Source organism: Rhinolophus sinicus, chromosome 16 (genome assembly GCF_057876585.1).
Source record: "Rhinolophus sinicus isolate RSI-liver-muscle chromosome 16, RSI-T2T, whole genome shotgun sequence".
Taxonomy (NCBI): domain Eukaryota; kingdom Metazoa; phylum Chordata; class Mammalia; order Chiroptera; family Rhinolophidae; genus Rhinolophus; species Rhinolophus sinicus.
The window spans coordinates 13,494,047-13,520,148 of NC_142516.1; the positions used below are offsets into that span (position 1 = coordinate 13,494,047).

Below are 26,102 nucleotides of genomic sequence, written 5' to 3' on the forward strand. Positions count from 1 at the left end.
TGTTTTCATACCTATAGAATGAGGGTACTGGCTTAGATATCATTAGGGCCCTTTAATTTCTGACGTGAGAGTCCTCGTTAGCACTGGCAGTGTGCCTATCATCTGATAGGAGGGCAGAAAACAGAATTTAGAAAAAAGACTCTTGACCTCAAAGGGTTTACACTTTAATTTTCCAGGAATATTTGTGTCCATTAATTTCTGCCTATGAATTGAAAATATGTGCAGGGTTTTTTATTTCCTCTCAGAATAGGTTCCAAATTTCTGGATTGCCTTGAAATTTTCCTCCCCAATCCCAGGCAGGCATTTTTTCAGATATGCAATTGATACATTTCTCCAGCTGTTTCCTCCACATGACATTGGAATTGTCAAGGTTCAGAGTTGCATTTTATTCCATTCTGGGAAGTTCAGTGGGGTGAAACTTCAGACTTCTCAGGGTACAGACAGTGATGAAAAAATTTATAAAGTAACTGCAAATCTCTGGTTTCCTCTCAATCAGAAGCAGTCCCATGATTTTAGTGACAGCAGGCCCTTATCATCCAGTGTTGCCCGGTAGTTACCCCCAGGAAGGTTTGGAGTCAGCCAGAAGCTGACCACAGTCTCTCCTCCTCCACTTCCTACTTATGTGACCTTGGCCCGTTCCCTAACTTCTCTGAGCCTCAGTTTTCTCGTCTTAGAATTTTCTGTGAATTAAATGAGAACATGCATGAAAAAAAAAATGAGATGAATTAAAAATGCATGAATTAAATGAGAGAAAGCGTTTAACACAGTATCTGACTTACAATGAGCAGTCAATAAATGGTAGCTATTATGAGGGTTGGAACCAATAGCATAATTCAAGAGTCACCAGAATGACTTTATTTCCCACTAACCGTATTTTCAAAATATGTGGATCCTAGACAAACCACTTCACTTTTCTTGACCTCAGATCCCTCATCTATAAAAATGGGGATAGATGAGGTGTCCCCACAAAGTACCTTCAAGCAATAATGTTCTATAGTCCTATAGCCAGAGAAAATAGGTTTCATCACTTTCATCTCTTTTGTCAACTCCAACAGCTGATAAGTGGTTTTCTGGAATGTTCTCTTAGAATAGCATAGTGATTAAGGGCACAGATTCTGTGGCTAAATTGCCTACGTCTTTGCCCAAGTTCTCTAGTTGGTTTGCCCTGTGGCCTTAAGCCACCTATGTACTCTTGCTGTGCTTAAGTTTTCTCATCTACAAAATAAGCATCATAAGAACACCTGCCTCATAAGACTGCCGTGAGGGCTGAGTTAGTCTGTAATAAGCCTTGAGTGTCTCACACAGAGTGAGAGTTACATCAGTGTTAGTTATCACTGTATTATTGTTCTGATTGTCGCTGTTAAGCACTGAGGCCACTTCTGGATTCAGGAGAACAGAGCACTGTAAGTGGCCAGCTATGTTCACCAAAGGCCTGGAAGGGGGAATAGCAAACATTCCTTTTCTCTGGGACCATGACATCATATGTGATTAAAACAGGAACGTTACTGGCAGGTCTTTAGGTAGGTTATTCGCTCTGAAGGAGAGAGAAACAGCCTGACCTGCTGTTATCAAAAGCTGATTTCACTGAAAGAGAGGAAATTGGGATTTGGGCCGTGAAGGTCAGCTAAGAGTTGGAGGGAGAGGCAGAGTGAGAGAGAACTTTCTCTGTTTTGGATGTGTGGACTTGAATTACATGTGGCAGGACATGGCATGCAAAGCAGGGACAGACGCACAGAGAGGTGGCATTTGTGGCAGAGAATGTGGTAGAAGTGTTTGTATTTTCAGGTGACTCTGAAAATTTCCAGATAAATATATACTGGAGCATTGTTATAGATCTTGTTTCTGTCATAGACTATTCCTTTGCAGAGGATCAAAAGGCTTCAGCCTCTCAAGTCACCAATTATCAAATTTGGCGCAGTGTAGCGTTTAAAACTCTCATCTTAGTTCTGTACTGAGAACAATGCTGTGCTTCATTTTGCCCCATTTTTCTCTCAGAGAAATGGGGATTCTCATTTTTATTAGCCACTTTCTGATGATGTTGGTGTTTACTTTAATACGATAACTACCAGGTAGTTGGTGAAACCTTGAATTTACAGTGAAGCTTCCTTATATTGGTGTTGTGTGTGAGTAAGTGTGGTTGGAGTATGTGGAGAGGGCATTTGGAAAGTGTGACACTCTAGAATCATGGGATACTTTCAAAGAAGTACAACTCCAACACATCTTGCTAAGTTGGATTATTTTGATAAGAGCAGCTATTAATGGAATACTCACTACAGTTCTGTGTGGTGCTAATATTATTATTCCCATTTTGCACATGAGGGACCAAAGGGTCAAGGTGCAGAAAGCTCTTTAACTTGCTCTAGGTCTGTATTGGTTAAATATTGCTCCATGTAAAAACACCTTCCAGAGCTCGGTGACTTAAACAATAGCATTTATTATTTCTTATAAGTTATTAGGTCAGTTGGGTGGTTCTACTGATCTGAGTAAGGCTTGGCTAATCCTGATTAAGCTCAATCATGCATGTGGTGGGTCAGCTTGGAGTTGAATGGTCGAGGGTGGCCCTGTTCACATGTCTGGCTTTGTCTGGTTGTCAGCTGGGGTGATGAGGGTGACGAGACCACATGCGCTTCATCTTCTAGTGGGACATTCCAGGATTGTCCCTGTGACAGTGGCAGGATTCTGCACATGAGGGAGAGTGTGCCAAGAGGAGGAGGAGAATGAAGAAGAAGGAGGGGGGAAAGAAGGGAAAAGGGAAGGAGAGGAATTTTCTTCAAGGTCTCTTGAGGCCTTTGCTTGGAATTGGCAATGTCACTTTTGATGCATTCTATTGGTTAGTCCAGTCACAAGGACAGTCCAGATTCAAGCAGTGGGGAAACAGACTCTTCCTAGTCATGAGAAACGCCTGAAAGTCACATTGCAGAGGGCACGGATATAGGCAGAAGTGAAGAATTGCAGCTTTTTTTTTTCCCTTTTGTAGTCAGTTGACTATTAGGTCCCATATAGAAAACAAGTTAATCCCAGACTGAGAATCACTCCAAAGCCCATGCTTTTATTCACTCTGCTGTATTCATTTAACACGTTTATCATTAGAACTTGAATTGCTGGCAAGCTTCTTCCCTTCTGGGAAGGTTTAATCTCAGTCTTAAATTTAAACCATCCACAGAGGGTTAACTGTGAGCTCCAGCTACCCCAGTATAAGCAATCTGCTTGCACTGATACACTCTCCTCTATGTCTTTATTCTTTCCAAAGTAAGAACAAACACAGCAAAACCAATTGACAAGAACCCGTTGTCTGGCAGAGCTCTGTGCAGGAGGACACGTAACATTAAACTAGGATTCAGTAATCAGTTGGGGAGGAAAGGCACATGTGTCCTCTTTCTTGACCTTTTGATTGAGAAACCAATTATCAATCAATCTTTAACTTCACCCAATGAACCAACCTGTCTTGAACCAGCATTTATGGGAAATAGAAGAAACTATTACCGGAAAAAAACCCTCATTTTTCCCCTTACGGTGGAACTAAGTCATTAGAAAGCACAGTAAGGATGGTAACAGATGCCTCTGCTCTGTGAAACTAGGTTTTGAAGCCTTCAGTCTGCAAGTGTTTTGTTCTTTTCAAGGCAATTTCACTTTTATTATCTCATTTAATTTTTTTTTAAGCTGAGGTTTCTTTTTAAATTTTATTTATTTTTTATGTTAGCTTCAGGTGTATCAAACAACATACTGATTAGACCTTTCTACCCCTCACAAAGTGATAGCCGCCGCCCCACAAGTCTACTACCCCTCCGACAGTATATATAGCTGTTAGAATATCTCATTTGATTTTCACAAACCTTCGAGGAACAGAATAGAAATTGAGACTCCCACATGACAGTTGAAGAAACTGAGGTATGGGAAAACTGAAAGGCTGTGCTCAATCACATATGATTAGAGATAAACTGAAAAAAAAAAAAGAAACTTGTGATCTTAAACCCTACTGGGGGCATTTCTTCTTTGCTCCACATCACCGGAGTATTGAGATGAGTGACCTATTCTCACTTATTCTGGTGCCAGTAGAAGCAGCCAGGTGAGTAACAGACAGGCTAAAATACCAGCATAGAAAAGATTTTGAACAGAGGTTGCAAAATAGCAAGCTCTGAGCCATATCTTCACTGCAGATATTGTATTTGTGCCATACAATGTTTAAAAGTAAACACTTTTAAAATATTTGAAAATTACGCGATTCCTTATAAAAAACCTAGATTTTGTATTCTTTTCAAAAATAAGATCTAGAAACACTGGTTTCACATTTCTATACAAACGGTAACAATATGGCAGAGTGCGAAAGAGGCCGCACTTGGCAATGGCATCCCTTCTCCGGTTTCCCACCGTCTCCACCTGGCCAGGTGCACCTTTATGGTGCCTGTCGGCCTCCTACAGGCATTTCCATATACACTGTCTTTAACAAGTGACACTTCAAGAAACAAAGCACACACACACACACACACACACACACACACACACAATCCTATCCTGAGGTGCCATTGTATCTTCTTGGGAATATTTTACCTCATCCTGTAGTTGAGAACAACTTCACTTTCCACCTGAATATGAAGATATCAGGGAAAATTCACTCATCTGTGAAGAACAGACTCTGTGCTTTTTCATTTTGATCCGAACCTGACGTATCAGGGAGGGCTTCCTCTAAGAGCTATCCCCTGAACTGGGTCTCGAGAGGTAGGTAAGAGATAGCTGGGTAGAGAATAAAGGTAAAGAAATGCCAGGTAGACAACATACGCTCAGCAATACTTGTAATACACAGACTATTGAATAAGAGGAAATCCGAGCCAGCCCTTCCAGTGGAGGAAAGGAGTAGCGGGAATTGAGATCTGTGAGATTGTGGTGTTGAGGACATAGAGCCTTTGCATGCCAGAGAACAACAATTATTTTACAGACAACAGGAAAACAGTTAAGTGTATTAAGCAGAAGATGAATTTAACCACAGGATGACAGTAATATTTGCATTTCAAATAGGTTATCTGGCAGCCACGGAAAGGATGGATTTAATGGCAGGTGAAACTGGAAGCAAGGAGACCGGATCAGAAGCTACTGCAAAAGCCAAGTAAGAGGTCATGAGGGACTCATTTGAGAAATCCTATGGGAAGTAAGATCAGGGAATCGGGAAATATATTATTTTGACATTTATTGAACGCTAATTGTGTGCAGAATGCTATGGGAGAAATTAACTATCTGGTCCAACTTTCTATGTAATGCTTTAATCTGCTTTACAACCTTCCCAGTAAGCGGTTCCCCAGTCTCTGATTGAATACTACCTAATGACAGAGAATTAACTCCCTCAGGCCTCAGCCAATTCCCACTTTAATTATTAGAAATGACTTCCTTATATATTGCTTCCCTATATAGAGTCAGAATTGCCCACCCCCACCCCCAACTTCTGTCTCTGTCCTGTGGAGCTGCAGTGACAAAACTTAATCCCTGTTCTGCATGACAACATTTCAGGTATTTGATGACAGGAATCATGTTTCTCAAAAATCCTCTACTTTTCAGCTAAAAAAAACCTCCTTAGTTCCTTGTAGGAGGCATTGTCCTCCATCTGTCCCCAGCACATAGCATGTTCAAATTCTACCCATTGTTTAAGGTCCAGGTTCAGTGTTACGAGAACGCCTTCAGCTCATGTAACTACGGATGGACTCCAGCTTCCCATGGGCTTCTAAAAATGTAACACTCAGCATTGCACCATCTTTCTGAGCAATCTAACTGACACAAATTTAAACAAGGTTCCCTTGTCAAATTTGAACAAGGTTCCCTCCTCTTCGATCGTTTCCATTTTGAGATACAATGCCATGGCCAATGCACTTGTGTATGAGAAAGTTTCAGTAGGTTCAGTTGGGACAGGATCATAGAGCAGGAGTGCTCCAAGGTCCTGTGCTGGGACCAGCAGCATCAGCATCATCTGAGAGTTTACTCAAAATGCAAATTCTCGGGCCCTACCCTGATCTGATTCAGAAACTCCAGGGCATGAGCCCAGGAATCTGTGTTTTTAGTTTTCAAGGTGATTCTGACACATGCTGAAGTTTGTGATTCATTTTTATAGAGAGTCTTTGACTATGCAAATGAGGAGTTTAAAAAGCCCAGTTACTTAGCTTTAAACAAAATCCTGCTCCTTCTCTCACATGGGGGCTTAAACAACCTTTCTGGGACCCTGGACAGTGTCGGGACCCTGGACAGTGTCAGGACCCTGGACAGTGTCAGGACCCTGGACAGTGTCGGCGTAATACCCTCATCTTTAAATGCTGAGGGAGGAAACCTCAATTAGGCTAATCAAATTTTACAATCAAGTGGTTGTGAGAAAGATTTAAAAAAAAAAATCAAAAGAAAGAAAAAAGAAAGGAAAAAGAAAACAAAACACAACAATATGCCTCTGGTCAATCCATTACAAAGAGAACTGAGCTGCTGACCTTTTCATTCTGCCTGTGCTGTGTGCGTAGCAACTCTGTAACCTTTTCCAGCTGGAATAGAAAGTTCAATTAAGTTTGTTGGCTCAGAAATCTGCCCGTGTCCCGGAGAGCAGATTAGGCACTTAGGGGCTGCAATTATCCATCTGCTGTTTCTGCAAAACTGAAAAGCATGCACCCGTGCTATACCTATCGCGGGCGTACGCAGAGGCAGTTATGTGTGTATCTGTAGGCATGTGCGCACGTGGGAGATACACACAGGCAATGGCTGCAGCTGAGAAATTTCATACGTTTCCAAATTTGGGTTCTTTATGCATCGCTGGTGATGGTTTAAGTCAGACAAGAGCCTGAGAGTTGGGACCTGCCCCGTTCTTGGCCAGCACATGCATTCTCTCATCCTTTCTTCCTACCTGGGTCTTCCAAGCAGCATCTCAGTCCTCTCCCAGGTTTGAGGGCAGAGCATGACCTCGGCCGTGGATAGGGGTCTTTAAGGAAGCTGCTTTCAATATTCAGGTGACTAGACATCAAGTCTGCCTTGTTTGGGGAAGCCCTATGTGTAGTGGTTGAGAATACCAGCTGTGGGATTGTGTCTGAGTCTAGTGCAGGGAGAACAAGCTGTGTACACTTGTACAGGTCCCTTTAACTCTCTGAGCTTCAGTCTAGCCATCTGTAAAATGGGATAAGAGTATGAAGCTCATAAAGTGGTTGTGAAGATTCAACAAGCCAGTGTATTTGGTTGTCTGTCGCATAGTTTATGTTTAGTAAGTGCAGCTGTGGTTTTAAGAACATCGTTGAGAGTCACTCTGACATTAGTCTGTGATTTTGGCGCTTGGGTCTTTAAGTTTCCCCTCTTTTAAAAGTGTGAGACATAAAAATCAGTCTCCCCATTCTTATCCCATCCCCCAGCGTAAAGCTCTCCAGTGGTTTTACATAATATTTAAATACAATCCAGACTCCTCCCAGAGGCGTACATGGCCCACTAGGACCTGGCTCTAGCCTAACCTCATTTCACCTTCCTCCACTTCTGGCTGACAATGCTCAGTCCTTTGAATGTACTCAGATCCTTCTGGCCTTGGGGCTCTCGTGTGGCTGTTCTGTCTGCGTGATGTGCTCTTTCCCTGGGACATAGCATGGTTGGCTCTTTCTCACCATTCACTGGCACCTCCTTGGAGGCCCTTCCTCGCCTGCCCTTTCTAAATCAATCCACACAGCCTCCCCACTCTCAGTCACTTGCTTTCCAGCCCTATGCTTTATTTTCTTCGCAGTTTGTTAGTTACGTGTTACATATATGTTAGTTACGTGTTACATATATGTTATTTATCTCCTGGCCACTAGACTGTGGACTTGATTTGTTTTCTTCAACACTGTATCTCCAGCACTAGAACAGCCAAACCCTGATGTAAAAAAAAAAAGAAAAGGTCAGTAAGGATTTGTTGAATTAATAAGTTAATGGCTCCAAGTCTGGAGCCTGACATCCTTCTTTGATGGTTTTCCTTGGGTCTTTGATTGTCCTTTCCTTCTGGATTCTCTTGCTTGGCCCAAAACCCAATGATCAAGGCATATCAGCACTTTTTGCTCAACCTCCTCAATCCCTTCTGTCTCACTAGTTCACTTCTAGTTATCTGTCATCATTGTTTCTGGATACCATGTGTTACGTGATAGCTTTAACCTCACCTCTCTTCCATGCACGTGTCTGTATGCCAAGCACAAGGTCAACTCCAAATGGCATGCATGGAACAAAATTCTTAATGAAATCTAAAATGCTTACTGAAGGAGGTGAGATTTGCTTCCTGTTTCCTCCTGCAGCCTCACTTGGTACCATGCTGCCCGAGATACTGAATATATAAAAGGAAAGTGGCCAGACCATAAATGACAATAGAACTCTAGGTGACCAAACCAACTCCGCAGTAATTGGCCCCAAATAGTCAGGCTTGAATCAATCACTGCCAGCTTCCTTAATTTTTGTATGTGCCTCCAAGTCAAGACCAACCAGAGAAAGCCAAATACGGTTCCCAAACAAATCACATAGGATATCCTTTTTTCCCATCATAAACCTTTCCCACTTTCCTGCCTGCCTTTGTGTCTCTGCCAAACACAAATGATTGGTGGCTGAGTCCCTTGCTAGAGCAAGTTCTGAATAAACAGCCTCTGTTTCTTCTCCCTTGGTTGTCTCCAGTTATTTCCACATGCATATTCTGATTATGGCTTCAAAACGAATTGTCGTAAAACTTAATGGCTGCAAATGGACACTTAATTTTTATCATAAGTTTGGAGTTAAGGATTTAGGAAGGGCTCAGCTGGATAGTTTCTCGCTGGCCCACATGGCATTATCTGGGGAGCTGAGTCTGGAGGCTTCCCTTCAACATGGTTTCTTCTTGGTCATGGTGAGGTGTGCCTTGCACGTCAGTGTGGTTTGGCTTCTGTCCCATCCACGACGTCTCACCCTTCAGGGCCCCAACATGTGTTATTCTTAGGGTAACCACACTGTTTGGCTTCCAAGAGGCAAGAAGCATAATGACTCTCTGTCCTCGCCACCATATTTAATTGGTCAGATCAAACACAGGGTCACTCATATTCCAGGGGGTAAAGAACATCAGATTATGGAACGGGGGAGTGGAGTGAGCACATCATAGAAGGGCATATGGGATAGGACATATTGCCATGACCATCTTTGAAAATACAATCCATGTCTCCCGTTCCTTTCTGTTCTTCAGCCATGCTGACCTTGTTTTGTTATCACAGATGCGTGATGTGTCTTGAATGCCCAAGGTTTGGGATCTTTGCAAACACTGCTCTCTGGCTGGAGTGCCTTTCCTCCTGATACCTGTCTAGTTAAATTTGACTCCCACTGGAAATTTTAACTACCATGTCACTTCCTCTTATGTCCTCAGGGGAAACATTTCTTGATACCCCAACCCAACACCCACACATAGAAACTAAATTAGATCTTTCTCATTTTCTTCCGTCACAGCATTTGTCAAAGTTTGGAATTATATTCTTATACTGTCCTTAAATTAATCTCTGTCCTGTCCCCACTGCCCAATCCCACGATGTACGCAGGGGGCAGTGTCTGGGTGTGCGGGTCACTATTGTACCTCCAGTGCCAAGGACAGCTACTGACACATAGTGGGTGTTTAATACATTTTTATTAAATAAATCAATGCATGTGTTTAAACTTTCCCATCCTAGCAAATACCTCTAACAAGAGCTTAGTATTTGAACTTGCTGTTAGGGTCTTGAGCTTACTGAAGAAATCAATTCATGTGGAATTTATTACTTATGACATTAAAACACAAAGATCTTTTACTAGTAGTTATTTTCATTTCGCTCCTAGTGAACGCTACTGACAGTACCCGCTAAAGGCCTCAGTTCAGCCTACGGTAGTGAAAATAGCCTTGACTTTGGTGTCAGGCAGCCCTGGGTTTGCCTTTCTACACTTATGACTAATTGTGTGTAGATTTAAGGATTTATTTAGCATTTTTGATTATCCTATTTTCTCCATTTGTAAAGTAGGGGTAATGATCCATGCTTTATCGAATCTTAAAGAGTATGCTAGCTAATAATCACAAAATAGTCAGCCCAACGTTTCACCCAATACTCACTCCAGTGATTTAAAGCTTATACAGACAATTACAAATACAAGCTTTAGCATAACCCGTTACTCTTCTTTCTTGATACCCTCTATGCCACTGGATGATGTAGTTTTTGTTTAAATTAATCCCTGGCCTCCAGCGTTAGTGTGATCTAAATGTACTTTTTAAGGTAACTAGAAAATAATTCATTATTAAACTTTAAAAAAAAACAACAAAAAAACTTCAAATTGACTTCTATTAAAATCAACCTAACTGATTTATTGACTTTAAGATGAAAAATACAAAACTTGTTCTCTGTGGTTATTCTATGTAGTTGTAAGATATTCATCAACTTGATGTGTAGTCATTGGGTGAAGCAACAGAGATAAAAATTGTTTTCAAAGGCGTTCCCTTATTTGAGGGGAACAGAATATATTTGGGGGAATGACTGCAATTTAGGAAAACTAAGGTGTTTATGCCAGAGACCTAATTCTTTGAAAAAAAAAATCTCCTCGCACCAGTGACTTAGGTTGCCTCCAACTCCCCTAAAGCGAGCTTTGCGTACATGCCAGGAAACTTTAATTGCATGACCTGTCAGTATGTCCCCATTTTAAAGTGGGGGGAGACTGAGGGTCAGAAAAAAAACATGGCGCAGCCAGTAAGTAGAAGGAATCCGGATACAGTTCTGTGTTAGCATTCGCAGGCGCTCTTTCTGCTCTGAATCCCGGCACTCCTTGTAGCAGCTGTGAAGAGATAGGCCAAGCAATAGAGAGCCATCACAGCAGAGAAATGAATTTCAGGTTGCCTTAGTCATTGCTGTCAGACTCCAAAGCCCCGACATGGATTAGCGGCCTGTCCACTTCCTCCTCTGAAAGGAAACACCAGTCATGCTCGTGTGTGACCAGGGTGGCACCCCCAGAGCCTCTGCCAGTCCCGCCATCAGACAGGATGTGTCTGGGAAAAAGAATTTGCAGCCAACTGTTCTGCCATTCAGGTCCCCATCTGTGTCAATTGAGTAATTTATGGATGCACTTTTTTCCTGCACTGCAAAAGAGATGCACAGGACCTTTGGAAATAATTCAATCTCTTTCAAGGGAACACATTTGGGGAAATTATTGTTAATGCATCTGAGTAAGAGGTGCTCAACCCCGACAAATATTTCATGCAATTATAGCAAAGATGAGACAGTGACAACCAGTGACCATCAATCATTCCCCAGATCAATAATAACCATGGAACATGCAATCAAACCTAATCAACACCCGGTGATTAAGGAACAGGGCCTCTCTTCTTTGCTCTCAGGGTCATTGTCTCTTGAAACGATTGGCTCAGCGTCCTCGAGACAGCACATAATACAGATACAAACAGACAAATACGGGCTTTAGAATCTAGCAGATCGGGGTCAGATCCTAGAAATACTTGCTTCTCAATCTTGGACACGATTATATAATAATAATCATTAACATTGATTGCACATAGTTTTGGGGTGCCATACAGTGTGCTAAGGCTTTCATGGGTATTGTCTCATTTAACTTGATAATAGATGTGTGACGTTTGCATTATATACCCTCTCTACAGTGAGGGAAATGAGTCTCAGAGAGATGGATTGGCTTGCTCAAAGTCACATTCACAGCAAATGACAGCTGTGACACAAATCCAGTCCTGTCTGAACAAAGCTTTAGTAATTTTCAAGTTGGCCCCACATTAAAATCCTCTGGGGAGCTTTTTAAAATAATCGGTGACTGGGCCCCACCTACCCCATAACACCTGAATCGTAATCTTTGAGGGTGAGGAACAGACGTGTATTATTTTAAGTAAACAGTTTAATACATTATAGCAGATGTATATAGCAAAGTGAAAAAAATGGAGTATAGCACGGTGTATTTTCACAAAGTAAGCATTCCATGTATACAGAACAAAATCAGCCCCCACCCCCGCGAGGCCTCCTTCTGTCCTTTTCTAGTCACTATCACTCTATTCTGCCCAAGAATAATTGTCTTCCTGACAAAGCAGAGATTCATTTGCCCTGTCTTTGACCTTTATATAAATGGAGTCGCATAGCTGACATACTTCTGTGTATATACTTCATGTTATATTTGTGGGATTCACCCACACTGTGGAGGACAGCAATACTTCATCCATGTTTGTGGCTGTAGAGTATTCCGTTGTGTGAATATACCACAATGCATCTGGCCGATCTGCCGTTGATGGGCATCTTTCCCATTCTGGGTGTTACAAATGCTGCTGCTGCTAACAGTCTTGGGTAAATCTTTTCGTTAGCAAAAGTGTATGCCTTTCCTTTGAATATCTCCCTACGAGTGGAACTGTTGGGTCACAGGTTCAGCTCTAGTACATCCAGGCCTGCATTTTTTAAAAAGTTCCCAGGTGATCTGACACACAGTGAGGGTTGAGAAACCCTGCCTAATCCTGTGTCACCTCCCTGAGGTAGAACTTAATTGTTGTTGCTTTCTGGAACAACATCATAAGGTCATACTAAAGTTCTCGATGGAATATTTTACCTTCTACTGAAGACAGGCCTCTCTTTCTACCTCCAGTCCTTCATTCCATTGCCTTAAACCAAGGCATTCCAACTTTTTAATATCTAAGCCCCAAAGGCTAGTTAGTCCTGGAGGAAGAAAAAGCCTGAATGCGTGTGCCTCTTAATCTTGGAAACGGGAAGATTTTGTCACTGCAAAGAATAGAATAATGTAAAACTATCATTTTTTTTTCTTTTCTTTCTTTTCTTTTTTTTTTTTTTTTTTTGCACCAAATTTCTTAGTTGCTAAGGGCCCACAAAAGGAACTGATGATGCTAGGAGAGATAGTAAGCACACAAAATGTATAGTCCATAGCCCGACACTCAGTAAATGGTCCTGTTATTTTGATTATAATTGCTGTTATAAATAGCAGCAATGGCAAATAAATGAAAATGTACTGGTGCTGTGGGTTCAAGAAGCAGGTCTGTTCTGTCATTTCTGAATACTTACAGTGTGTACCATGGACCAGACTCCATTTACGGTGCAGTGAATTCATGGAGGAGCAAGCTGGGTTGTCTTGAAGACACTGTCCAGGGGAGAGGGTCACTGCATCTCTCAGCTTGTTCTATCCATGCATGTTCAATGTGGTGTGGGAGGGGGCAGACACTTCAAGAGGTGGAAGTTTCAGAAGAAGCCCATATTTGCTGTTCTAGAAATGTGAGGCAGCAGATACCTGCTGGGGGTGGGACAACAGCTTTGTTTCATGCATGAAGGAATCTGTACACAGAGGCCACCTTCTGAGAGACTGTATACTTTAGCTGGGGTGATTTTAGCCTCGAATAAGAGAGAATAACTCAATTTGGCTCAAGGAGAAAAGGGTGGAAAACATTTTGGTTGAAAGTTTTTACATGTACAAGAGCCTCGGCAAAACTGAACCACTGGGCTGCAGGTAGAGGAAGCGGGCAGCTGCAGTGATGGATGGGCCTGTGTTTTGGTCTCTCTGATCTGTTTGATTTTAGCTCTGACTATCTTTTTCTCTGTGTCTCTCTCACACTCTCCTCTCTCTCTCCAGTTCACAGGCCCTCTTCATCTCCCTATGCCTCTCTGCTCTTTCCTCCTCTCTTCCATCCAGTCTCCTTTGTTTACTCAGTTTCTGTTTCCCAGAACTTCAGCTTTCACAGGACTTTGGCTCGTTAATGTCCTTAAATCTCTCAACTCAGCCTCAGGTTCTCTGTGTCACTTCATTCAAGCTCCCAAGAGTATCTGAATTAAACTTTTGTGCTAGCCACTTGAATCACAGGTTGATCTCCAATGTATAGAATGGTATCCCCTGAGTTAGGGGCTCAGTTCTGATACAGACAGCTGTGGCTAAGAAAAGAGGGCTACTTGGCCTAATGCTTAAACTTCAGCTACAATAGGGGAAATTCTCTTAAGAGAATGTGGTGAGTGCCACAGGCAATGAAACATGTTAAGAAACCTCTTACACTTCAGAGTCCTAACATCTGACATTTTCTGGGTGGGTGACCAGAGGCTCCTGGGGCAAGAAATTTTGTCTTAGGCCTCTTTGCATACTCTGCAACTGATTCTTAAGGCTCAATCGCATATTTTGGAATGAATGAATTCACTTCTCTGTACTCTACTATAAAAGTGGCCTCACTTCATTCCCCAAGACTTGGGGTTTCACTCCTTCACTTACTAATTCAGCAAATATTTACTGCGCATCTGCTTTGTGCCAGACACTATTTTATACACTTGAGATTTGCCAATGAGTAAAATAGGCAAAAACCCTGCCTCTGTGGAGTATAGTAACAAGTATTACGAAGAAGAATAAAGTGATAGGATGGTGATAGGGACAGTATTTTACATAAGGTGATCAGGTGATCAGGGAAGTCTGGTTTGTAGAAGTCACACTGAGTGGTTGATTGAATAACACGAGGGAGCAAACTTCGCACAAATCTAGGGAAAGATTCCTTTCCATTGAGAAGGAACAAGCAACAAGTACAAAGCCCAAAGTTGACCATAAGCTCCGTAGGTTTGTAGGACAGCAAGATGGTGGAATAGCCAGCTTCTCAAGATGACCCCCAATGACCTTTGCCACAGAGCATTTCTTCTCTTGTGTCCCCCCACCACCACATTGATTCAGAGCTGGTTTGTGTGACCAATAGAGTATGCAGAGGTGATGGTGTGACTTCCAACAATAGGTCATAAATGACATTGGCAGTTCTGCCTTGGTCTCTTGGATTACCCACTCTGGGGGTAGTCATCTCCTCTGTCACGGGGACACACAAGAGCACTGTAGAGTGGTTCATGTGGAGAAGAATGAAGGTCTTCAGCCAACAGCCAACAGCCATCACCAACCATGTGGTGAGCCACCTTGCAAGTGGGTGTCCAGCCCCAGTCAAGCCTTCAGATGACAGCAGCCTCAGCAAATATCTTGACTGCAACCCCATGAGACCCTAAACCAGAACAGTCCAGCTAATCTTCTCCCAAACTTCTGATCCATAGAAACTTTGCAGTTGTTTTAAGTTTCTAAATTTGGGGATAATTTATTATGCAGCAACAGATGACTACTGTAGATGGCCAGAGTTTAGAACAGACTTAACGTGTTTCCTTGAAAATAAGACCTAGCCGGACCATCAGCTCTAATGCGTCCTTTGGAGCAAAAATTAAGACCTGGTCTTATTTTAAAATAAGGTCTTGTTAAAATAAGACCTGGTCTTATTTTACTATAAGAACGGGTATAATATAATATAATATAATATAATATAATATAATATAATATAATATAATATAATGCCAGGTCTTATATTAATTTTTTTCTCCAAAAGATGCATTAGAGCTAATGGTCCAGCTAGGTCTTATTTTCAGGGAAACATGGTAGCTATGGGGGGAGATGCTGTAGATTAGGTCAGAGAGGGAGCACAAGTTGATTTCATGTAAGACTTTATAGTTCATGATAAGGAATTTGAGTTCATTTTGAATTTTATGGAAAACTATTGGAGGCTTTTAATCACGAGAGTATGGCGAGCAGGATTAAGGGTGGGTGAATGCAACATTTAGAGGTCAGTAAGAGGAACAGGAGCCAGCCATGAAGACCGAGTAGGAACGGCCAGGGAGGTCGGAAGAAAACCAGGGGAGTCCTAGAAGTCCTGGGCAGAAAGTGCTGAAAGAAGCAAGGAGGGAACAACTGGACCAAACTCTGTTGAGTGTGTCAGTAAGATGAGCGCTAAGAGCTGACTACTGAATTTGGCCTGACGGAGTGTTGCTCACCTGGGGAACAAAAATCACAGCCTTGCTGATGTGCTTATGCATTTATCAGCCCCAAAGTGTGGTCTGCTAGCATTCCTCTTTCTTGGGCTATGATAAACATCAGTGTGGTCAGTCCCATTCGTCCCCACCTGTCGCGTTTACCCAGTGGTCTTCATTTTGTGACTCTCATCTGCACACTCACCTATGAACAGTGTCTCAACGTTCACCCTTGGAGGCTGATAGTTAGAATCCAGCCTGCATTGGGAGTTGAGAGGCCTGAGCATATATTAGCAGCAGCGAGAGCTGGAGATGAGAGGGCCAGCTGGGGCTGGGGTGAGATACTGAACCCTTACTCTAGTCTGCGGGCCACAGGGAACCACTGAAAGTTGTCCTGCAGGTACTTGGCGTGTCCACTTCGTACACTGTCAATCTGCCAGTCAGCAGAACAGAAAGTAGTGGAGGTGGGAGAAAGGGGATATTAACTGAAATTAGGAGGCTAAGAAGGATTAGAGTCATACAATTATCACTAAAGATGAAGAAAAAGTTTTTGCTGCGTTTTAGAGATCGATGAAAACCCAGGAAATAGGGAATAGAGACGGTGTCGTCAGAGGATTTGTATGGTGAAGTAAAGCATCACAGTTCCTTCTGGACTAGAAAATTAAAAACATCAGGCCTCTTGGAAATTCTTTGCCTCAGTCTCCCCACCTGGAAGCAAGTATTGCCCCACACCTGGTGTTTGAACACAGGCTTCTCTGAAAGAGGCTGGGAGAACGCCTGCCTCCTGCCTTGTCAGCAAATAGCCATTCACTCCCAGAGAGAGCAGCTGTTTATGCAGGTGAGCAAAGCGAACAAAGCAGGCGAAGGATGCCTCCTCCTTCTCTGTGATTGTACAGCCTTTGCATCTCTCCTTCAGCACTTGGAAATAAGATCACATATGTTTGGTGTTGGCCCTTAGACGGAGCCCAGCCAATGGCACTTATCATTATTGGTATTGCTTTCTTTATATCCCAGGTATCAGTGTACACAATTTATTTCCCTACCAGACTGAGTAGCACCTTGAGAGGAGGACTGCTTTTTATTCACCTTTTACCCCCATTGCCAAGTGCAGTCTCTCTTACATAGTAAGTGCCCAGAATAGTGCTGAATTTAAATTTGAACTTAATGAGTGTCTGTCTTCACAGTTTTTGCCCTGCTCCCCAAAGCCCACTGGCCCCTAATTAATTTCTGACTTCCCATAGAATGCTAAGGCATTGTGGTCACTCCTTCATGGACACATGCATTCACCCAATAGATATGAATTATTTAGTCATGCCAGATGTTGCACCCAAGTGAATAAGACAGAGGTCCCTACCCTTACAGAGCTTACAGTTTAATGTCGTAGTTTCTCCATCACTTTGGGAACTTTTAAAAAAAACTCTGACTGCCACATTTCCACCTTATTGGTTAGTAAGAATTCAGAATAGAGTCTGGGGATTGGCATTTTCCAACAGATCCCATTGATTCTGTGGGTGGGACACAAGGGGTTATGTCAGAAGTCATGGTGTGTATATTATTCCTGATTCTTGAACTTAGTTTGGGACCTTGGCAGAGTCTCTTAACCTATCTAACCCCCAGTCTCTCCAGCTGCAAAGTGGAAAACAATGTCTCTCCTGCCTACCTCTAAGGGCCAGTGTGGGGAGAATATCAGACTATAAATAGCAGTGTTCTTAGTATATTTTACCTTCCGTTATACTCAAACTACATACATTGTTGTTATTTGGCATTAGCCAACGTTTGGGACTTCTACGTAGCTGATTCTTACTTACAAATATGTAATTGGAGCACCTGCCATATACAAATTAGGGTCTTTTATCTTCCTTTGACTCTTGATAAGGATTCACTAAATTGGCTGTAAAATTAGTAGCTGATGGCATTTTAATGTACTGCCTCTCTGAATCTGTTGCATTTAACATCTTGAAGAAAATCATAAAATAATATAATTGATAATAATCGCAATAGTTTTATTGAAATCTTATGATGTACCAGTGCTGTGATAAGCACTTCACTTAGAGCTGTAAAGGACTTTTGGAACTGTCTACTAGAGGCCACAAATCAATGTATATCTGATCACTTTTTAAAACTTAATAGGGTTTTAAAAGGCAGTGTAACTAAGCATGAGACGCATTTAATAGAAGTATAAAAATCATAATCCCCATTGTTTCGTAGCAGATTCATGGCTCCCGTGCTTGAGCCCCAGACTAAGCACAATCCCCCCATTTCGCAGATTGAGAATGTGATGCTCAGGGAAGTTATGTGGCTCCCATAGGATCATTTGGGTCTGTCTGAGTGCTCTGGCTTTTAACAAAATCGCTTCATCAGTGTAGCAGTCGTCAGATTCTCGGGTTCAGTCAATTAAGTTGGTGCCTCAGCTTCAACTCAGGTACCCACCGCAGGCTCAGCAAGTGCTTTCCTTCATAGCCATGACCCGCCATGATCTCCAGCCCTTGCTGTCTCTCTGGAGGCTCCTTCAAACCCTCTGTCTTTCACATGTTCTCTCTCCTGCTCCCGTGCACATCACAGAGAAATGTGCCATCAGGCATAAGCTCCTGGCGTTTCCTCTCATGATCTCCTCCTCACCTCATTAGTCACTTAGTACCCGTCGTCCGGAAGATGGGTTTCTGGCACGGCGATTTAAGCAGTCAATTTAATTGGAAGATTAGAAAAGACCTGGTGTCCGGGCCATCATTGGAGACTAGACTGAAGTGGAAGTCCATTTTAAAGCATATTTCCTGCTCTCAATTCTTGCATATTTTCCACAGTTCCCAAACTCTAAAAATTCCAAATGATTTTTGACCCGCTCGTCTCTTTATCGGTTCACATCCCTGCCCAAATGTCACTTTCAGAGAGAGAGCTTCCTGTCTGTCCTCTTCCAACGTGGCCCTCCATTGTTTCCTGCCACTCTACAATACAATGGTGCACTGACTGTTGGCCTCAGATCTCGCTCCAAATGGGCTGTGGCAGACAGGCTGGAAGGTGGCCTCACAAGAGCTCAGTGCCTAGACGTCACGCCTTTTTATAATTCCCTTCTGTTAAGTGTGGGCAGGACTTGTGGCACGTTTCTCACCAACAGAACGTGGCAATGGTGAGGAATGTGCTTATGCGATTACGTTACATTATATATACTTGACCTTGCCAGCAACTTGCTCTCTCTGCCTTGCTGGCATTGAACAGCAAGCTACCATGAAGGAAGTAGGTGCCCCATTGGAGAAGTCCGTTTGACAAGGGACTGTGGGCAGCATCTCGGAGCCGAGCAAGACACTGAAGTTCATGGACTTACAGCCACCAAAAGAATAGAATTGCCCAACAACCTAAGGAAGCTTGGAAGTTGATCCATTGCTATTTGAGCCTCCAGATGAGAACTAAGCCTTAGCCGACATTTTAATTACAGCCTTTCAAATTACGCAGCTAAGCCTTCTCCAGGCATTTGAACCACGGGAACTATGAGATAATAAATATGTGTTGTTTTAAGCTGTAGGTTGTGGCCATTTGTTGCAAAGCATAGCAAACAAATATGGCCTATTTCCCCACTCCTTTACCTTGGGTTTGGCTGTGTGACTTGCTTTGCCCTGTACAACATGGCGGAAGTGTCATTATACTGAGGACTAGAGATTCCCCAGTGAAATCAGCTTAGACTGTCCATTTCTCAGTTGACCTTCAGATATGCAAGAAACAATGCTGTTATTGTAAGCCACTGACTTTGGGTCAGTAGGATTCAGTGGGTACCTGGGCAGAATTGAGACAGGAGCCAAGATTTTCTGATTCTTAGTGTGGTGAGTTTTCAGTAAAAAGCAACCTAAACTACATACCAATACTTCTATTGGCATAATACTTTGGGGTCTGGAATTTTAATAGGAGCCTTGGGGGAGTTATTTAAGACACTTGAAATTGCACACTAAATTTTATATTTTATGGGTGAGACAGTCTTTCATGGCCTCATATTTTAAAAGAGACCCATAACACCTCACCTGTTTAAGAATCACTGATACTAATAGAAATCACTTTCTCCCTTGTTAAGTCCGGGGAATGGTGTTGTTCACTTAAGAAATCCAATTTCCAGGCTCAATTCATTCTTCTTAGTTATTTGTCTTAAAATTTTATGGATTGGTTCTTGTGGCTTTCAGACAAGGCACTATTTCTTTATACACATACATTTTCTTATCAGTCAAAAAATATCAATATTTCCCTAAGGAGAGTGATAATAAAGATCTTTGTAAAAATTTCAACACCAAGACATATTAAGAATGCTAATTCCCTTAAATTATTTCAGTTCTATGTCTCCTAAAGAGATTATTTTCGTTTCTGTGAGTATGACACATTGATGGGAAGTAGGGTAGGGTGTTTTTAATTACCAAGAATAACATATCAGGGAACCCAAAGGAGTATGGGGTTCAGATCCCCCCTTTGCTCCCACTTCCTAGCTGTACAGGTTTACAAAAGTCACTCCACCTCTGCGCTTTAGTTTTCTTAGCCTCTAGGTTCAGATGGTCATATCTGTATTTACAGGTTTGCTGTGGGAGTTAAATGAACTAATGTGTAAAATGTGGTTGGCACATAGTAAGTGCTCAATAATGTTGAAGATTCAAATAATATTCAAATGTTGAAGATTAAAATAATACGCTTTCTGTGTTTCTGCTCAACTCGCAACTCTTCAAAGTGGGAAGGGCAACTTCTTTGTCTCACAGTGATCACATGGGGAATAGAAATAGGTTGTTTATTGATTGTTCAGCCATGCTCCTCCCTTCCAGAGACAAGGGCTATGTAAATACCGATGTTATTATATTGTCCAACTGGCACTGTGACTTTGGAGTATAATTAGCTATTGTGGTAAATACACAGAAGAAACAAGGATCCAGGATGGTTTAACAATAGTAGCAATTAGCATTTTTCTTGTTTTGTTAAGAACATAGAGTTTTTCCAAATATTAAAGAGACTTAAAGATAATACACTTTTCTCCCCTCCCATTGCTACGGCCCCAGTCTAGCTATCAGTCTATGTCTCATCAAGATTATTCCAACAGGTCCTAACTGGTCTCCCTCTGTCTAACCTTGTTCCCCGCCCCTTTTTTTACTCTCGTGCCTTTCTTTTTTTATTATTAGTTTCCAGTGCACAAAACAATGTAATAGTTAGACATTTATCATTTATATCTCTTTTAATTCACTGAGTATGCTGAAGTCAGAATGATCTTTCTAACATACATGTCAGATATGTTCTCTTCAAGGCCCTTTGGTGGCTTTTCAATGACTCAAACATAAAGCCCAGATTTTGTCATGTTGTGTCCACAGCTTTTCTGGGCTGGCCCTTGCCTCATCTCTCATCATCACTCTTCTCATTCACTGTACCTGCCAGATCAAATTTCCTCTCCTCCTTCCAACCATTCACAGCGCTGATGCTGGTGGCTGAGGGAGTTGGGTGCATTGTATCTCTCTAGTCCATGCCTGGCTCTGGGGTAAAGTGAGTCACCATGGGACCTGATCATGCTGTAAGAGAACATGGCGGTAGGTCCATTAGCCAAGGGGCCTTCCACTCCTTCATCCCTGAGTTATATACACTCACCTGCTCCCGTTCCCCGTAGAGCTGAGCAACTGCATGCCTTTAACAGTGAGGAATTGCCCCTGTGAACCTTGGGGCATGGAGGACCAGAAAATCTTTGGTACTCTAGAAATTTCTTAGATAGGACACAAGAAGCTCAAGTCACGACAGAAAATAAATCATGAGTTGAACTTTATGGAAATCACTGTTCTTTAAAAAAAAAAAAAAAAAAAAAAACATTAAAAAAATGAAAAGAGGAGCCACAGACAGGGAGATATTTGATAGAGAAAGTGTATCTAGAAGACATACAAAGAAAAAAGAAAAGAAAAAAAAAACTTGCAAAACTCATTAGTAAGAAAAAAAAAAGAATAAAAAAAATTGACAAAAACTCGAACAGACATTTCACCAAAGAAGAGATATGGTAATAACAACAAAAGGCCACATGGAAAGAAGCTTAATGTCATTAAATAAATACATATTAAAACCATGATTAGATATCACTGTTCAAGTATTAAAACGGGGAGAAAAAAATGAATACCAGTAAGACAGGAAGTGGGGAAACTGAGACTTTTGCATTGTTTATGGAAACGTAAATCATGTGTATTCGTTTTCTAGGGCTGCCATAATAAAATACCACAGACTGAGTAGCTTAAACAACCGAAGTTTATTTTCTTACAGTTCTAGAGATTAGAAGTCCATGATCAAGGTGTCTGGTAGTTTGGTTTCTCCTGAGGCGTCTCTCCTGGGCTTCTAAATTGACCACTTCCCCTCTGTGTGTGCACACTGCTGATGTCTCTTTGTGTGTCCAAATTTCCTTTTTCAGTAAGGACACCAATCAGATTAAATTCGCGTGCACCCTGACAGCCTCATTTTACCTTAATCACCTCTTTGAAGGCCTTATCTCCAAATACAGTCCCATTGTGAGGTACCGGAGATTCAGGTTCAGCATACGAATTATGGGAGGTGCAATTCAGTCCATAACACCCTACACGACTCTGATATTCCCACTTCTGGTGTTTATCCAAGAGAAATAAAACCATAACATCCACCCAAAGGCGTGTATGGGAATGATTATAGTAGGTTTATTCAGAATCACCAAAAACTGGAAACAACCCTGACGTCCACCCACTAGTGAATGGAGAGACAAATTGTGATATAGTCATACAATGGAATGCTACTCAGTGATAAAAAACAAACAAACAAACAAAGCCCGAATACAAGCAAAAACAGGAATGAATCTCAAAAGCATGACGCTAAGTGAAAGAAGTCAGAAACAAAAAGCTACATATTATATGATTCCATTTATATGGCGTTCTGGAAAGGGCAATGCTGTGGGAAGAGAAATCTGATCAGTGCTTGCCTGGCACTGGGAGTTGGGGGAGGGAATTGAATGCAGAGGGGGTTGAGGGAACTTCTGAGGGTGGTGGGAATAGCTACATCTTGATGGCAGTGGTCTTTATATGACTTCAAATGTTTGTCAAAACTCATAAAAAATGTATATACCTAAAAATGAATCCTATTGAATGTAAATTTTATTTAAATAAATCATGCTTAAAAAGAAAAGAGAAACTGATTAAGGCTCAAAGAGACTCATGAGCTTGCTCAAAATCCCCCCGGAAGTTACTTACTGCAGGTTCAGCTAAGACCCAGCATCTTGTTCTAAGTAAAAGAATTGTTTATGGAGAAAAATAATTGCCCCACCATGTAAACCAAGTAAACTCGTTAGCTACTCTCTCTGAGAAGAGAGTGATGAGAATCCACGGATGACGTCACTGCCCATCAGGGTCTCCATCTGCCCTGGTGACAGGCTTGCTCAACTGTGATCTCAAGTAGTGCAGGGCCTTTGCACGTTGATCTAAGGACTTCTGTGACCTTCAGTTCCACTTCTGGGGGAGTCACACATGTTCCACTGCTAAGTTGTCTTATTTCTCTAAAGGAGTCACTGGGTATTTCTGGGCCTCTGTCTCCCCACTCGTAGGAAGTATAAGTGCCTTGAGTTACTCAGACACAGATCCAGTGTTTGTTATAAAAGAAATAATGACAGCCCACTTTTTTTAGTGGCTTAAGATGTGCCAGCCACTGTGTTAGCGACTGACTCGTGTGATGGGTGCTCATTTAATTTCAACAACCTCCGTTTGGTGGCTCAGATATCTGACCCTTAGAGATAGGCTGGAGAGGCAGGCACATGGGAGATGAGGTTGGTGTCCTGCCCATTTCCCCTCGCCCTGACCACTTTTCTGCTCCTGGCGTGACTTGCAATGCCCTGAGATCTTTCTCTATTGAAACCTACTTTTCCCACATGTGCAACAGGCTGGAGACAACCCCAATGCACGATACTTCACAGGAGTTGGTATATATTAATATGTGCAGCTCTTCTGCCCCGTTGGTGGGATAACTCCAAAGTCTATGCTCGCTTCCTGAATTTCCACAGGGAGTTTACTCTGCGGGCATGCATCTTTCATTGGCTGCCTTCCTTTCCCCCATCTCACTTCTCCTTTGTCCTACTGGTGTTTACTTCCCCATACAAATGAACTACTCACACTCCAGCCCTGACCTCTTGGTCTGCATCTTGATTAACCCAAACTTATAGTCATAATGGCACCTTGGAAAGTTACTGCTGAAATGAGCATGAGAACCGCTTCCTAAAGAAGGCTCAGAGACCACACGTAGAATTAAAATATATTAAAAAAAAAAAAAAAAGTGGAGCTAATGTCCTAGAATGTCAGAAGGAAGAGAGTTCATGAGAGTTGTCAAGCTGAGGAACTGCTTTCTGAAAGTGGTGGGAACTGAGTTCAGCATTTAACCACGAGTGAGCATTTAGGTGTCTCTTTACTTGCTGAGGACAAACATGTGGGTGGATTGTCATGGGTGAGGAAAGAACGCAGCAGTGACATTAGGGCCCAACGTGAACAGGTTGACTCTACCTGGCTGTTTAGCTTCCTTCCACGATGCCACCCCTTTAAAAGCCAGTCCTCTTCCAGGAAGCGGAAAGAAAGCAAATGCATTATGTGGCCAACTCATGTGCTGACATCTCACAGATGGTTCCAGATCCTTGAAAGTCTCTGAGCTCCTGGCCCCCGAGCCAGAGCTGGATGAGCTGCAGTATGTGGAAAAGGTAGTGGCCCAGATTCTAGGAACAGCTTCTTCATTCTGATTCCAAGGAGACAAGCTGGAGTGATGACATGGCACATGTGACAACCTTGGTGATCCTCTTTCACATACACATCATAACGCCCATGTCCTGAGACTGTCACAAGTCGTAAATGACGCACTGCCTGTAAAGCTCATGTCAGTGCCTGGCACATAACACATGACCAGTTAATGTGACCCCAACGAGCAATGTGGCTGAGCAGTAGAAAAGTGATCTTGTCCTTGGTGTCTAGGTCGTGCTAGAGCTGGTCCTTGGAGGAGTGACTTGACTCCAATGTCTCCATAAAGTGGAAACCATGATCTCCACTCCCAGCGTTTATGAGCTGAGGCATGTGGAGTACCAGACGGATGCTCAGTAAGTACCGTTAGATCTCAGTCCAGAGACAGAGAAGGAGGTACCAGTGTTGGAGAGAACTGGACCAAACCTTCTCCAGAGTGGTCTCTCTCACTTCTCCTATCCAGTGTGGAACAGAATTTACCCTGAAGCGAATGATCTTGTACTTCACAGCTCCTCACTTACACAGCCTTCCCAAGGCTCAGCAGGTTTTATTCATACTTTGGCTTATTTTAAGTAGAGCTCCCTCCCCCAACTGCATAGGCTTCAACCCCCACTACGAGGATTCCCCACAGCCCAGGGGCCAAAGTTCTTGATGGGAACATTCTCTGGGCTCACAGGGGAAATCCAGGCGAAGCTACAGGAGTGAGTCCAACTAGGACCAGCCTCATCGGCCCATTGTGCCTTCTCTCAGGTCTTTGCTTCCATCTTTCATCCTTCTCTCCTCCGTACCTCCTTCCCATAACACAGTCACAGAACGTCCACACATAGGAAGCTATGAGTTTTACCTCCCTGTCTCTGAAACAAAGGAAGGAATTTGCTTAGTGACTGAGTTAGACAAGAACTTAGCTTTCCTGTCTTCCAGTTTACAATGCCTTTTCTCATACTGTACCCTTCCTTCCCTTCCTTCCTTCCTTCCTTCCTTCCCTTCCTTCCTTCCTTCCTTCCTTCCTTCCTTCCTTCCTTCCTTCCATGCTTCCATTTACTTCCTAGAAATAAAGGAGTTTTATCTTTTCTCTAAAACGAAGTCACTTTATGAAAGTGGCCAACAAGGGACAAAGAGCTGTCTAATTTTTTTGGCGTCCTGCTCTGGGATTCAATTGTTTTCACTGGCCTTTTGTGCTCTTAGTTTATGAAAAATCAATAGTTTAATATAGAAAGAAAGTCCCCTGGCTATCTATTTAGAGTTGTATTACCTTCATTGCAGGGCTCTGACTCTGCCTGCCTGCCTGCCAAGAATTTCTAAGTTAGATTATTTAGTGCCGGCCCAGCTGTCTGGAGCCATCCACCAGACACAGGACGATTACGATAATAATACCAGTAGCAGAACTCAGACAAGTGTCCAGGGCTGAGCACTTCTCGGAGACACTTCATGTATGATGGCACTCATGCTCGTAGTCGACACTCAATAAATGTTTGAATTGCTTCAAAGTAGTAATTATACTACCCAAATAGATAGAACAGACAGCATGATCCTTATAGTAGTAAGAGAAGCAATTATGTAGTGAGTATCTACTGTATTTCCTACTGTCGATATTAATTTTTCACCAGCATCGTCACTTAAAGAAAAAAATTAT

The 26,102-nt window shown here is 42.4% G+C and overlaps 1 long non-coding RNA gene across 2 annotated transcripts in view; it reads left to right on the forward strand.

The window, feature by feature from the left end:
- LOC141571362 (uncharacterized) overlaps nucleotides 1–26,102 on the forward strand; it is a 230,486-nt gene that overhangs the window by 108,975 nt on the left and 95,409 nt on the right. The window contains exon 2 of one of the 2 annotated variants that reach the window (XR_016019217.1): nucleotides 5,014–5,101. The exons of the other annotated variant lie outside the window; for it this stretch is intronic. This is a non-coding gene — a long non-coding RNA (uncharacterized LOC141571362). The remainder of the gene's footprint in view (nucleotides 1–5,013; nucleotides 5,102–26,102) is intronic. 2 annotated transcript variants of the gene reach the window in all.